The following is a 13,421-nucleotide window of genomic DNA, read 5'->3' on the forward strand; positions in this document are numbered from 1 at the left end:
TTGTATGAACTGAACATGAAGGACGCTGTTTCAAAGGGAGGTACCTTTTTTGTTTCTAAATCCACTGAAAATGAGTCAAAATTATGGCATAGGAAACTGTATCATGTGAATTTTATGAACATGAACAAACTTGTGAAGGGTGAGCATGTGATTGGCCTACCTACAAGAGAGTTCAAACTGGATGATATTTGTATCTCATGCCAAAAGGGCAAGGAGCACAAGTCTTCTCATAAGACAAAACTCATCAACTCAATTGATCAAGTGCTTGAAATGCTTCACATGGATCTCTTTGGTCCTGTAAGTGTCCTAAGCATAGGTAAGAAAAGATATTGTCTTGTGATCATTGATGATTTCTCAAGGTACACATGGGTTTATTTTCTGAGTACAAAGGATGAGACTACATAGTTGATTAAAGGATGTGTAACCAGGATTGAGAATCAACTGGATGCTAGGGTAAAGGTAATGAGAAATGATAATGGTACAGATTTCAAAAATGGAGTGACGGAATAGTTTTGTACTGCAAAAGGAAATCTTCAGCAATTCTCTGCTCCTAGAACTCGTAAACAGAATGGTGTAGCAGAAAGAAGAAACAGGACACTTATAGAGGCTGCAAGAACCATGTCGGCTGATGCTTTTCTACCTGTCACTTTTTAGGCAAAAGCAATCAACACAGCCTGTTGTGTTCAGAATAGAGTGCTTCTCAACAAAAGTCAAGACAAAACTCCATATGAGATTTTGTTTTAAAGAAAACCCTACATCAAGTTTCTCAAACCATTTTGATGCAAATGTTCAGTATTGAACACCAAGGATTATCTCATCAAGTTTCAAGAAAATCCTTGGACTGCTTCTTTGTTAGTTACTCTACACACTCAAAAGTCTACAAAGTATATGTGAAAGATCATCTGAACGTGATAGAATCATCAGATATTGTGTTCAATGAAAATCAATTCAATACAGTTGATGGTGCTGCAGGGCTGTTTAATCTTGAAAGGCTAATTAAGTCTTTCAAGATTTATCCTGAGGACTTTGATGAAGCTATGTATAAGACAAGTGTGATTACAGAAGAAACATCAAAGAAACTTGATTTCGACAAGCTGTGGTCAAAGGTTGCTAAAAAAGGTCAAGAATATAATTCCATTAAGCATCCTTCTACTGATGAAAATGAACAAGTTCTAGATCAAGTTGAGGATCAGAACAATGAACAAGCAAATCCAGATAATCAAGAAAATCAGGATAATACTTTGTTGAATGAGGAAAATCCTGATAACACAGAAGAAGCAAGGAGAAATGCAAGATTTGAGGATTTGTTTCAAAGTATGAATGTTGGAAACAATGGTGCATAAACCTCTCAGATGAACAATGAAGAAGCATCAGTGTTTCATGTTGCAATAACTGATTTGATCATTGATGAACCTGATCTCAATGACACAAATCTTGATTCTGAAATATCTACTAATGTAGTTGCTCAATCCTCTTATGTTGAAAAGAATCATCCTTCTGAGAAAATCATTAGAAACATCTATGAAAGAGTAACAAGAAGTGTATCTGAATATGCAAGCATCTGTTTGTACTCCTGCTCTCTATCCCAAATAGAAACCAAGAACATTGTTCAAGCATTGAAGGACAACAGTTGGGTAGAAGCAATGCAAGAGGATTAGGCTCAATTTAGAGATCTGCAGGTGTGGGAAGTTGTAGACAACCCAAAAAACAGATACGCAATTGGTACCAAATGGGTTTTCAGGAATAAAAGGGATGAAAGGGGTATCGTGATTAAGAACAAAGCTAGACTTGTAGCATTGGGATGTCTACAAGAAGAAAGGATTGACTTTGAGGAAGTCTTTGCACCAGTTGCAAGACTTGAAGCCATAAGAATTTTCTTAGCTTATGCTGCCTTAAAGAACATAAGGGTATTCCAACATGATGTCAAATCTGCTTTCCTAAATGGAAAAATAGAAGAGGAGGTGTATGTAACTCAGTCACCAGGATTTGAGTACCCTGATTATCCTAACAGGGTGTATAAGTTAAACAAAGCCTTGTATGGACTACATCAAGCTCCAAGAGCTTGGTATGATGAGTTGTCAAAACATTTGCTTGAACATGGTTTCCAAAGGGGAGCCATTGACAAGACCCTCTTTTACAAGAAGAAAGGAAGAGATTTGCTCTTAATGCAAGTTTATGTAGATGATATTATTTTTGGGTCAACCAATGAACTGATGTGTATGGAGTTTGAAGAGGTGATGAAATCCAAGTATAGTATGTGCTCAATGGGAGAAATGAACTTCTTTCTTGGATTGCAAGTTCAACAGAAGACTGATGGGATTTTCATTTCCCAGTCCAAGTATATGCAGGACATACTAGATAAATTCAAGTGTAATGATTTGAAAACCACTTCAACTCCTATGGATACAAAAGAAAAGATGGTAGCAGATGAAAAGGGGGAGCCAGTAGATGAACATGAGTACAGAGCAATTATTGGATCTCTGATGTATCTGACTACTTCAAGGCCGGATATCATGTTTGCTATGTGTGTTTGTGCAAGATTCTAGTCGAGTCCTATGGTTTCTTATATGAATGCAGTAAAGAGAATCTTTAGATATTTGATGGGAAGACCAGATCTAGGAATTTGGTATCCAAAGAATCAAGTCCTTGATCTGACTGCCTACATAGATAGTAACTATGATGGGTGAAATATGAGTAGGAAGCCCACTTCTGGAGGTTGTCAATTTTCGGGTGACAGATTGGTGTCATGGCAATGCAAGAAACAGACTACGGTGTCAATCTAAACTGCAGAAGCTAAGTATATTGCTGCATCTACCTACTGTGCACAAGTCCTCTGGATTCAAAATCGGATGCTGGATTATGGTCTGAAATTCTTAAATACCCCTATTTACATTGATAACACTGCTGCATCATTTATTGTTAAGAGTCCTATGCAACATTCTAAGACTAAGAACATTGAAATCAGACATCATTTTATAAGAGATTGTAGTTAAAAAGGTTTAATTGAGTTAAAAAGAGTTGATACAAGTGATAATTTGGATGACCTATTCACAAAACTACTTGATAGAACCAGGTTCAACATTCTTTCGAAAGCCCTGGGCATGATCAACTCTAATGAAGTCTGATTAATGATGTGTGCTTGATTGTACAAACTGATTATCTTTTGAATATCATGTTGAATGTTTGTTTGATTTGTGCCTCTATTTGCTAATTACTATTTTGGTAGAGGATCTAAAATTTATTATGTTTGAATGTGATTCTGTTTGCTGTTTATTGATCTAAGTTCAATTGATTAACTGGAAATCCTAGGTATTTTTGATGCTGTGGATAATTATCAGTGACTGTATTTGATATCTAGTTAAGTGCTTGATTTGATTAGATAATTTGTGCTTGTCTGATATCATGATTATGTGTTTTATCAAATGTGATATTGTTAGGATGTGCTAGGCTATGCATTTTGTGAAGTCTGCTTGTTTTGATGATGCCACTGATGACTTGAATATGTTACACTTGTGTCTATGTCAAAACGTGCTTTTGTGTCAAAAGATGTTCTCAAATGAAATCTTGTAAGAAGCTTTTGTTCAAAACATTTTTGATAAAACAGAGCAAGTTGTTTAATGGTGCTGAGACTTGATAATACTATTCAGTTCAAAGCTTTATAGAAGCTTAAAAGGAAATTTTCAACAAAGAGTCTCAAAGAGTTACTTTTGCTTAAAATCATGTCATTTGCTCAAGTTGAAAGGGCATATACTTGTATATGTTTGGTCCTATCATATGTTTTCATATTGAAAATATACCCATTAACCTGGAAAACTGAAAGCTTTTGGGACAATTCTAACTTGTTTTCTATTCTTTCACTTAAAATTATGTCAATAACTCTAAGTTGAAAGGATATGTATTCTCATATATGTTTGGTCCTGTTAACCACTTGTGGTCAAACAGGATAGCCATTTACCTGAAAATTAAGAGAAATTGGGGTGACTCAATATTAAACTTTGTAATTGGGAAATGTTAGTACATTGACTACTTAGCCAATCATATGGATTTAATAGGCTAAAAAGACACTTAGTACAGTCATTGACATGTACTGTTTCTTTCCCATGATGTGTAAAATCCAAGGTGATATAAACTTATAGATACTGCTAAGCTTAATGTGGAGTTACATTGTTGTCTATGCATGTTCCTTTATATATCTTTTCGAATGATAGGCATAAAAGTGATTATCCAGTCAAACACGAGCCCGTTGGTATTTGGTCCCCAAAATGAAGTATTTACAAAAGAATGACAAAGAACAAAGCATGAGCTAAATGTATTGTTAAAACAACACAATGTTGTTATGTGCTCACAAAAAAAGGGTGTTCTGTCATTAATATTTTTAATAGAACCAAATCCAGGGGGTCAAAGTCAAGTAGGGGGGATCTGGAGAAATCCAAATAAGCCTTGAGAATAGATATGGAGCATCATATGTGTTATCCATTAGTATTACGCACCCTAAATGAACCTTAATGATATCACTAAAGAGATAAATTTCATGCTAATTCTAGACCTGCTATTAACCTGTCTAAACTGTCCTAATAATGCTGAGAATAAAGTATTGAGATGCTACTTAGTCAATATGATCCCATACTTGAGATTTTTTCAGCAAAAGTAAGAAATTATTTTGAAAAGAAAAATGACTGAAATTTGATCTCTTAATGCACCCTTTGCTCTAAAACAATGATTTTTAAGGATGAATATGTTTGATATTTGGTTTAAATCAAAAAGTGTTGCATTTGACCTTCAAAAGGTTTGAATATGTATTTTCGGGTAAGGTTTGATGCTTTCAACCTTTCCGAGCACACTTAGATGTTGTTTGTCTAAGTTTATCAATTTCGAGCATGCTTTGATGTTTTACATTATTACGGTTAGACTTGACCGTTTTAGTTGAAGTGTAACCCTTTCGAGATTACTTGAAATATGAATATGTAATTACCAACAAGCTTTAACAAGTTCATGTTTTTCTAGCACACTTAACTGTTTTTTGGTAGATTAACAATTAATTGAACATTAATCATATCACCAAAGAGATGAAATTCATGTTAAGTCTAGAGATGATGTTAACCTGTCTATTCAGTCATAATAATGCTGAGAATGAAGTATTAAGAAGCTACTTGGTCAATATGATCTCATACTTGAGATCTTTTTCATAAAAGAAAGAAATTGTTTAGAAAAGAATTATGACTGAAATTAAATCTCTAAATGCACCATTTGCTCTTAAACATTAATTTGTACTGATTAATATGTTAGATATTATGGTTTAAGTCAAAAGGAGTTGCATTTTACCTTCAAAAGGTCTGAATATGTATTTTCGGGTACGGTTTGATATATTCAATATTTTCAACCTTTCCGATCACACTTAGATGTTATTTGTCTAAGTTATCTATTTCTGGCATGGTTTGGTATTTTACATAATTTTGGGTAGACTTGACTGTTTCAGTTGGAGTATAGCCCTTCCAAGCATACTTGAAATATGAATATGATACAATACACTAGCAAGCTTTGTTGATTTCTAAACTTTCTAGCATAATTAACTGTTTTATAGGTGTTTTAAGTCATACTAGCATGCTTTGTGATTAAATATGGTACTTCCAGGAAGCATTATATGATCTTAGACTTTATATCATACTTATGTGTTTGTTTTACTATTGGTAATCATTGTAGCAAGCTTCGTGTTCCTTGTGATTATGATTCTTTGAAATTACAAGTGTTTTCGGGCAAACCGTCTTTCCCGGGCACACTTTATGTTTCGGGCACACTTTGAAATTTTCAAAAGTTCTCTTAACATACTTGGTAATTTCAAAACTTTTCTTTTCGAGTACACTTTGTGTTTTGTATTATCTAGCACACTTTGTATTCTTGCAGTTTCCAAGCATACTTTACTTCAAAGTATACTTGACTGAATATCTGTAAATTATTTGACATATTAGGGTAAGGTTTGTGATAGGTTGCGCTATTCGAGTAAGATTTGTAATTAGAAGTATGTCTAAGATATTTATTTGGGTATCTTAATTGATTCCTAGCAAGGCTGCCTATTTGATATTTTGTACATGATTATTTGTCTTGTGATTCAGTTCTCGAGCAATCCTGTATTTCGAGTAAGCTTCCTTCATTTTCCTTAGATAACCTTCTAAAATTATAATTTATGAAACGAGCAATCCTTGAGAAAGTGGAAGGTTCTTAGCAAGACTTGTTAATAAACAAATGAACTTTTTTGAGCAAAGTTTTGTAAATGAACTTTATCGAGCAATGTTATAAATGTGAATATTTTAAATGGTTATTTGTACTGTTTGACAACTATTAACTCACTACAAGAAAAAATGCATTTAAAACCCACTTTCAAAAAGGTATGTAAGAGGGAGTTAGAGAAAATTTTCCCCACTTTTCTCTCTCACCTTCCACTCTCTTGCTCCAGTTTCAGAATCTCAACCGACCTATTGCCATAATCTAAAACATCCTAACCATAATTTACCAGCCCACTTAGGGTGTGTTTGGGATTCCTAATTTAAGTGAAAAAGGACTTCTTGTTAAAAGACCTTATTAACTTATGAATTTTATAAAAGAAGTTTTTAAAAAAATGTTTGGATTAGCTTATTACAGCAGAACCCTCTTCTTGTTCACATCTTCAATATCTTCATTTCTACCTAATTACTTCTTCCATGTGACCAAAACACAGCTATACCATTGATACACACCAACTGTTCGACCTAAAGACAGCAGCCCAGTAAAACCGTTTTGGTCAGATAGGTTCATGTTTTGTACAAGTATAAGGACCCGGAACCTATTGCACGCTAGATGTTCGACGAAATTACGACTTACGTTCGGATAAGTTAAAGGTTGTTTACTTGCATTTGGGTGCTTAAGGGGGGATTTTGAGTTGGAGTTCTACCCAATTTTCTTTATTTTGGAGTTATACCTTCCTCCTCTTATGCCTTAGCGGTTGTTGTGGGGTGCTATATGGGGGGTGAGCAACCCGTGGTTGCTCCCCTCCTTCGAGTGTGAGGGGTTTGGTCTTTGATTCTTGCTCTAACTCATCTCGAGTCGGGGTCTTTAGGGGTCCGTTGTCTTTTGTGATTTGTTTGTTTTATGTTCTTGTGTGTACATGGCTACCATAAAGAGAATTCGAAACCTAAATACAGGAGGGCTTGGTCCTAGCTCCACTTACGGTTTAAGGCCATGCCACTTTAAGCATTTCCACGAGTTTAAGGATGGTAGACCTGGGTCCTCGGGGTTTTTCTCGCCTATTTGAGTACATGCAAACTACCCATTTCAAAACGGATACTCAGAAGAACCTTTTAAAAGATTCTATCTCCAAGGATTTGGACCTTTTTATAGATGTTGGGGAAGCCCTTCGGGCGGGGCATAAATGGTTATGTGGGAGGTGCATGACGTTGCATGCCCTTAGCAGGGGGTGCAAGCATGTTGATGGTGTCTATTCTTTTTCTGTGGATTCTGGAGATGCTGGAGAATTCATCGTTGGGATCCAGAAACCTAATTGTGTGTCTGTGGATAGGGACCCAGGTCCATCAGTAGGAGTGGTAGGGGATGTATCCCTTTTGGAATGGGTTTCTCCCTTCCCATTCAAACGGTTAAGAGCATCCCCCAAGTTAACATTTGGCGTTTGCTCAGACTTTGGCATGCGCTTTACGCAAGGTAGTGGATTCACTAGGCTCGATTGAGAATTGGGTCAAATTACTATTGTTGCCGCGTTGTACTTTAAGGGTGTTGAAACCTTCCACTAGGCAGGAACGCAGGTCAGGGAATCAAAAGTCTTTGCAATGTAGTAGCATACAGCAAGCACATGCGGTGTGGAAAGATGGATCGGGTTTTGCTGACTTGGTTCTTTCTCTTTTGATAACATGGGGGAAGCACTTTTTCTAAAAGTGATGTGGGAGGGGAGGAGGGTTCTGAAAACAGCCTCAATATTAAACAATGTCTCAGGAATGTCAGGGATGGTCATTTCACAGCTGCAGTCAAGGTATTATGCTCAAGTGGGGTTGCCCCTCTCGGAGATTCAACCATGAAAGCCCTCATTGATAAACACCCAGTGGTGCCGCCTCCGTCCTTGCCTTCTAGCTATGTCGGCCTGCCTACTCTCTCTGTGGATGGGGACTGTGTGCTTAGATGTATCTGGTCATTTCCTAAAGGGACCTCATGCGGGAGAGACGGGATGCGGGCGCAACACTTGTCGGACGCTCTTAGTGGTGAGGGATCAGTGACTTCCATGGGTCTGCTCTCAGCCATCACTGAAGTCGTCACTGAGTTTATTGCTTCGGCCCCCCTTACCCCTTTATTAAAGCCTGATAATGGAATTCGGCCCATTGCTGTGGGGGCTATCTGGCGTAGGTTTGTTTCTAAAGTGGCTATGAAGTTGGTTTGGAAGGAAATGACTCAGTATTTAGGGGACTTTCAGTTTGGGGTAGGGAACCCTAATGGGGCAGAGGCGGTGCTTCACAGCGTGAACCGGTTTCATAAATCCTTTCACGCTGACGGTTCTTTAGCTATGCTTACCATGGACTTCTCCAACGCCTTCAATATGGTCGACCGCACAGCCCTTCTCAGGGAGGTTTATCATCATTGCCCTTCTATCTATCTATGGGTCCAGTTTCTTTATGCCCAGCCGGCTAGGTTTTACATTGGTGATGACTATATAGGGGCTACTACTGGGATTCAGCAGGGAGACCCCCTTGGGACCGTCCTCTTTGCGTTAGCATTACACCCTCTTGTTCTCCGGGTACAAAATGACTGTAACCTCCCATTTCATGCTTGGTACTTAGATGATGGGACTATTATTGGTGGTGCCAACGAAGTCGCTAAAGCCCTAGACATTATCAGCTCGGAAGGGCCATCATTGGGGCTGCAACTTAATATTAAGAAAACCGAGGTTTTTTGGCCAGCGTGTAATGAGGTGAAAGTCAAAGATGGGCTTTTCCCTAGTGGGAATGGTAGACCAGAGAGAGGGGTAAAGCACCTTGGAGGGGTTGTTAGTCGAGATCCCTACTTTATTAAGGAGTTGGCGAGGCGGAGAGCATCTCGTGCGGTTGATCTTATGAAACTCTTACCTTTCCTTAGGGATCCCCAGATCGAACTCCTCTTGCTTAGGTCTTGCATGGGGGTTGCTAAGTTGCTTTTTGGGGTACGCACATGCCACCCCCATATGATGGATGATGCAGTATCCTGTTTTGATAAGGGGCTTCGAGAAGCCATCGAAGACATAGTTGTATGTGGAGGCCCGTTCTTTGGTGATCTTCAGTGGCGACTTGCATCTTTACCGATGCGCTTGGGTTGTTTAAGCCTTCTTTCGGCTCATGATGTTGGGGTTTACGCTTTTGTAGCGTCGAGGGCTCAGTCTTGGAAGCTACAGAATCACATCTTAAGGAATAGCGGAGTTGTCGACCTGGACTCAGACTACGTGCAGGCCCTGGAACGCCTAAATGGCGCTCTCCCAGACTTTGACATTGGCGGTTTCTCTAATACGGACACCGCCCCACCAAAGCCTCAAAAAACTTTGGCAAATGCCATTTTTGGCAAAATCGCTCATAGCCTGGGAGATGTTTTTGGATTGTCCCTTCTACAGAAGGCGGTTATTGAATGCTTACAAGGTCCTCATGCCCAAGATTTTCTGACCGTTATCCCGGTTGATGGCTTGGTCCAAAGCATGTCTGCGGTCGAGTATAGGGCCATTCTAAAGTACCGATTGATGGTCCCAATGTACCCAGAAGACGAAACATGTTCGATCTGCCATAAGGCTTGCCTGGATAAATTCGGAGAGCATGCAGTTCATTGCAAGGAGATGCCTGGGTTCAAATACCGACATGATTGGGTGCGGGACGTTCTTTGGGACATCTTAAGGCGAGCTGGGATATCAGCTAAAAAGGAAGCCCCAATAAACTTCCTTACAGTCCCCACGGAAGGGAGATCCACTCTACGTCCGGGAGATTTGCTCGTCTTTGGTTGGGCCGGGGGAAAAACGCTTGTGTTGACCTCACATGGGTATCTCCTTTAGCTGGTTTGAGGGATAATGGGTTTGTAACTGGGCAAGCAATGAAAAGGGCTGAAACGAAGATGGTGGAGAAACATGCTAAAGCCTGCGAAGAGAACCAACATGTTTTTGTCCATCTGGCTTTTGATACCTTTGGTTCCTTGGCACAGGAAGCTATCCGTTTCCTAACCAGGGTCCAACGGGTTGTGCATAGCAATGTGTCGACTCCAAAGGGGCAGGTGTATGTCTTTAGCAGGTTAGGGTTTGCAATTCAGAAAGGGGTGGCGGCGCAGCTTGTTGCCCGCCTACCTGCTACGTTGATGTAATATCTATGTTTAAAAAAAAATTAGCTTATGTGTTGAAAAAAAACCAAATTGACTAAAAAGGACACTCTTTTTTAAATGAAGTGTAATAAGTTTTGAGGGTTAGAAGGGTGTAATAGGTAAATAAAACACATTAAGTTAATAAGTTAGAGATTCCTAACTTTTCAAACACTTTATTTGTCTTCCCCATAATTTAAAACCCATAAGGCCTTATGGTTGGCCAAACACCTTATACACCTTATTAACTATTCAAAAAGTTTATAAGTTATAAGTTGATGAAAATAAGGAATCCCAAACACCCCCTTAATCCGACTCGGTAAGCTTCAATTGAGTGTTTTCCGACAATGATTAAGTGAAAATGGGATTTGATTATACATTTTTACTAACTCTTTGTTTATTGTGTAGGTTATAAATTTGTCAAAGAACAGGTTGGAAATTTCTTCTTATCTTCTTCAAATTATAACTTGAAATTAGTTAAAGATGTGAACTTTAGGCTAATTTATGCTTTGAATGTGTTTGTTTGTTTGTTAAGATATGGTGGAGGATGATGAACCGACCTATCCATTTGAGCACAAGCACAACATGTGCGCTTTATTGCAAGTGATTCCTGACAATCAAGAAGTAGCTGTTTTGATCAGTGGCTTCAACAATCAAATATACGATTTGCCTTGACCGAGTGCCCGGTGATATACAAAAATCATTTACTTGATTTTTGCGCTCAGCACAATTAGTTGATGATATAAACGGTAGGCGAATAGAGGCTACCGTGGCAAGGCAAGAAATTCAAGTTACTGAGCAAATGATTAGAAGATGCCTGGAACTACATGATGATGATCACAATTCCATACACTTTACAACGGATCATCTTCTGAAGATATTTGTGCATACGATGGGATATCAGGAGAACATGAAGGAAGGAAAATTCCAGAAGCGAATGTTACCAAATTTGTACCGTTACCTGATTCATCATTTGATCCAGGGTTTTGTCCCAAGAAAGGGATCTTGGACTCTAATGAGTCGTGATTTAGCAAATGCCACAATTGCTATAGTCTTTGATCTGCCATTCAACTTTTCGAAGATGATTTTTGATGGAATGGTGAGCATCTTGAAGAAGGCTAACAAAGACAGATTTCTAGCCTATCCAAGGTTTCTACAGATTATCTTCAACCATGAGCTTCACGATTTACCCACAATGGGTACAACACATGTGCTGCAGAACCCAAATACATTCAAAAGGATTGCTAATCCGGCTAGCACTAGCAATTTATTCCTAATGTTGATCTTCATGTACTACCATGGTTGGTGGACCATGATACTGAGATTATGCCGGTGCTTGAGTTAACCTCAGAGGAGGAGGATGATGAAATGGAGGTTGATGATGATGAAAGTGATGATGATGGAGATGCAGGTGATGGTAATGAAGGAGGAGCTGGAGGAGTTTGGATTGAGAATGTAGAAGATCAGGGGGAGAACCAACCTATGCCAACACCACCAACCACACCTATAGCCACACCACCTCACTCACAACTACCCAACCTATCCAAATCCCACCTGAAACCGTAAACCTTAGCCCACCTCACAACATTACCCAGCCTACCCATGAACCAAATATTCTAGACACTCTTCCCACAAACTTATAAACCTTCCCATACCCACCTATTACATCCCTAATACATTCACAAACCACAGACCAACCCATTCCACCTACATTCACAATAAACCCATTGCTTTTCACAACTGAAAAACATTTTTGATAACCCTAACCCCTCCCCACTGACCCAATCCTTCCACAAACTAACCCTTTACTCGAACCTTTTCCTTTATCACCACCTGAGAGCCCTCCCTTTAATACCTTTTTGCTACAAAGAAGTTTTGATTTAATATGTCAGAACATTGAGTTGAGAGGAGAAAATACTGATTTAAAAATGGAGAATGATGACTTGAAAGCTCAGTTGTCTCAGGCGCTTACAAAGATTCAAACCCTAGAGCAGGAGGTTGAGAAGACCTTAGCTGCCCCAAAAAAGGGGGAGAATATTTCAACTGATAAGGCAACTGGAGATAATGAGGAGAATGTCATAGTAAATGTGGAAAGTGAAGCTGTAGCTGATGATGGTTTGAAAAACATCTTGAGCGCCTATGGTGATAGTGAACATGAGGAAGATAGTGGAGGGAGAATGATTTTTGATGATGATTATGAAGGTGATAGATCTGAGGATGATGAACAGAACTATGATGTGAATAACGAAGTGTGGAACACTGTTGAAAGAGATGATGATGATGATTTATTAAGAAAGGAGAGAGACATGGAGGATGAAATGGAAAATTTGAATACTGATGAAGTGGGTACAACAGATGTTGCTACTTATTTACAAACTGATATCATGACAGATGTTATGACTACCACTGATATACAAACTGACATTATGACGGATGAAGGAGCTGATACTAAGGAACTTGTACTTACAGAACAAGAAACAAATGAAGTAGGTTCCAAGAGAGTAGAGCAGGATGAGAAGATGGATGATTTGGAGAATGATATTGGTAACTTTCCCTCAGAAACAGAAATCGTAAAGAAAAGAAGATTGGAAAAAAGGGAAGCTATTGTTGATGAGAATGAGGGGAATGAGCCTATTAAGGCAAATGTTGATGAAGAAGAGGAGGATGAAAATGCTGCTGCTGCTAGAAGGCTTAAGAAAGTTTTAAACAAAACTAGTGAGAGGGAATACATTGCCCAAACCCTAACTGTAGAAGAGCTGGCAGGACAGGAAATTTTGATTGAACAGACAAACATTGCCATAATTTTGGATCAAGAGGAGAATGAGGACCAAGAGGTCGTTGAAACTTTGATAAAAATGAAAAAGGCTGAAGAGGTTGATAATTACTTAGCTATGGTTGTGAGTATGTTCAGTCAATCACAAAAACAACCTGACAATGAACCTGAGAAGGAAACTAAGAGAGTTGAACAAGAAGAATCCTCAAAGAAGGGGGAAACTGGAGAAACAATAAAAGAGATGAAAGAAAAGCTCTCCAAGTTACATGAAGAGTTTGCAACAAAGGTGAACATGTTTTCAAAGATATAT

Source organism: Bidens hawaiensis, unplaced genomic scaffold, assembly GCF_021521415.1.
Source record: "Bidens hawaiensis isolate Kalapana, Puna unplaced genomic scaffold, B.hawaiensis_p1.1 tig00000670_1, whole genome shotgun sequence".
In the NCBI taxonomy this organism is placed as follows: Eukaryota; Viridiplantae; Streptophyta; class Magnoliopsida; order Asterales; family Asteraceae; genus Bidens; species Bidens hawaiensis.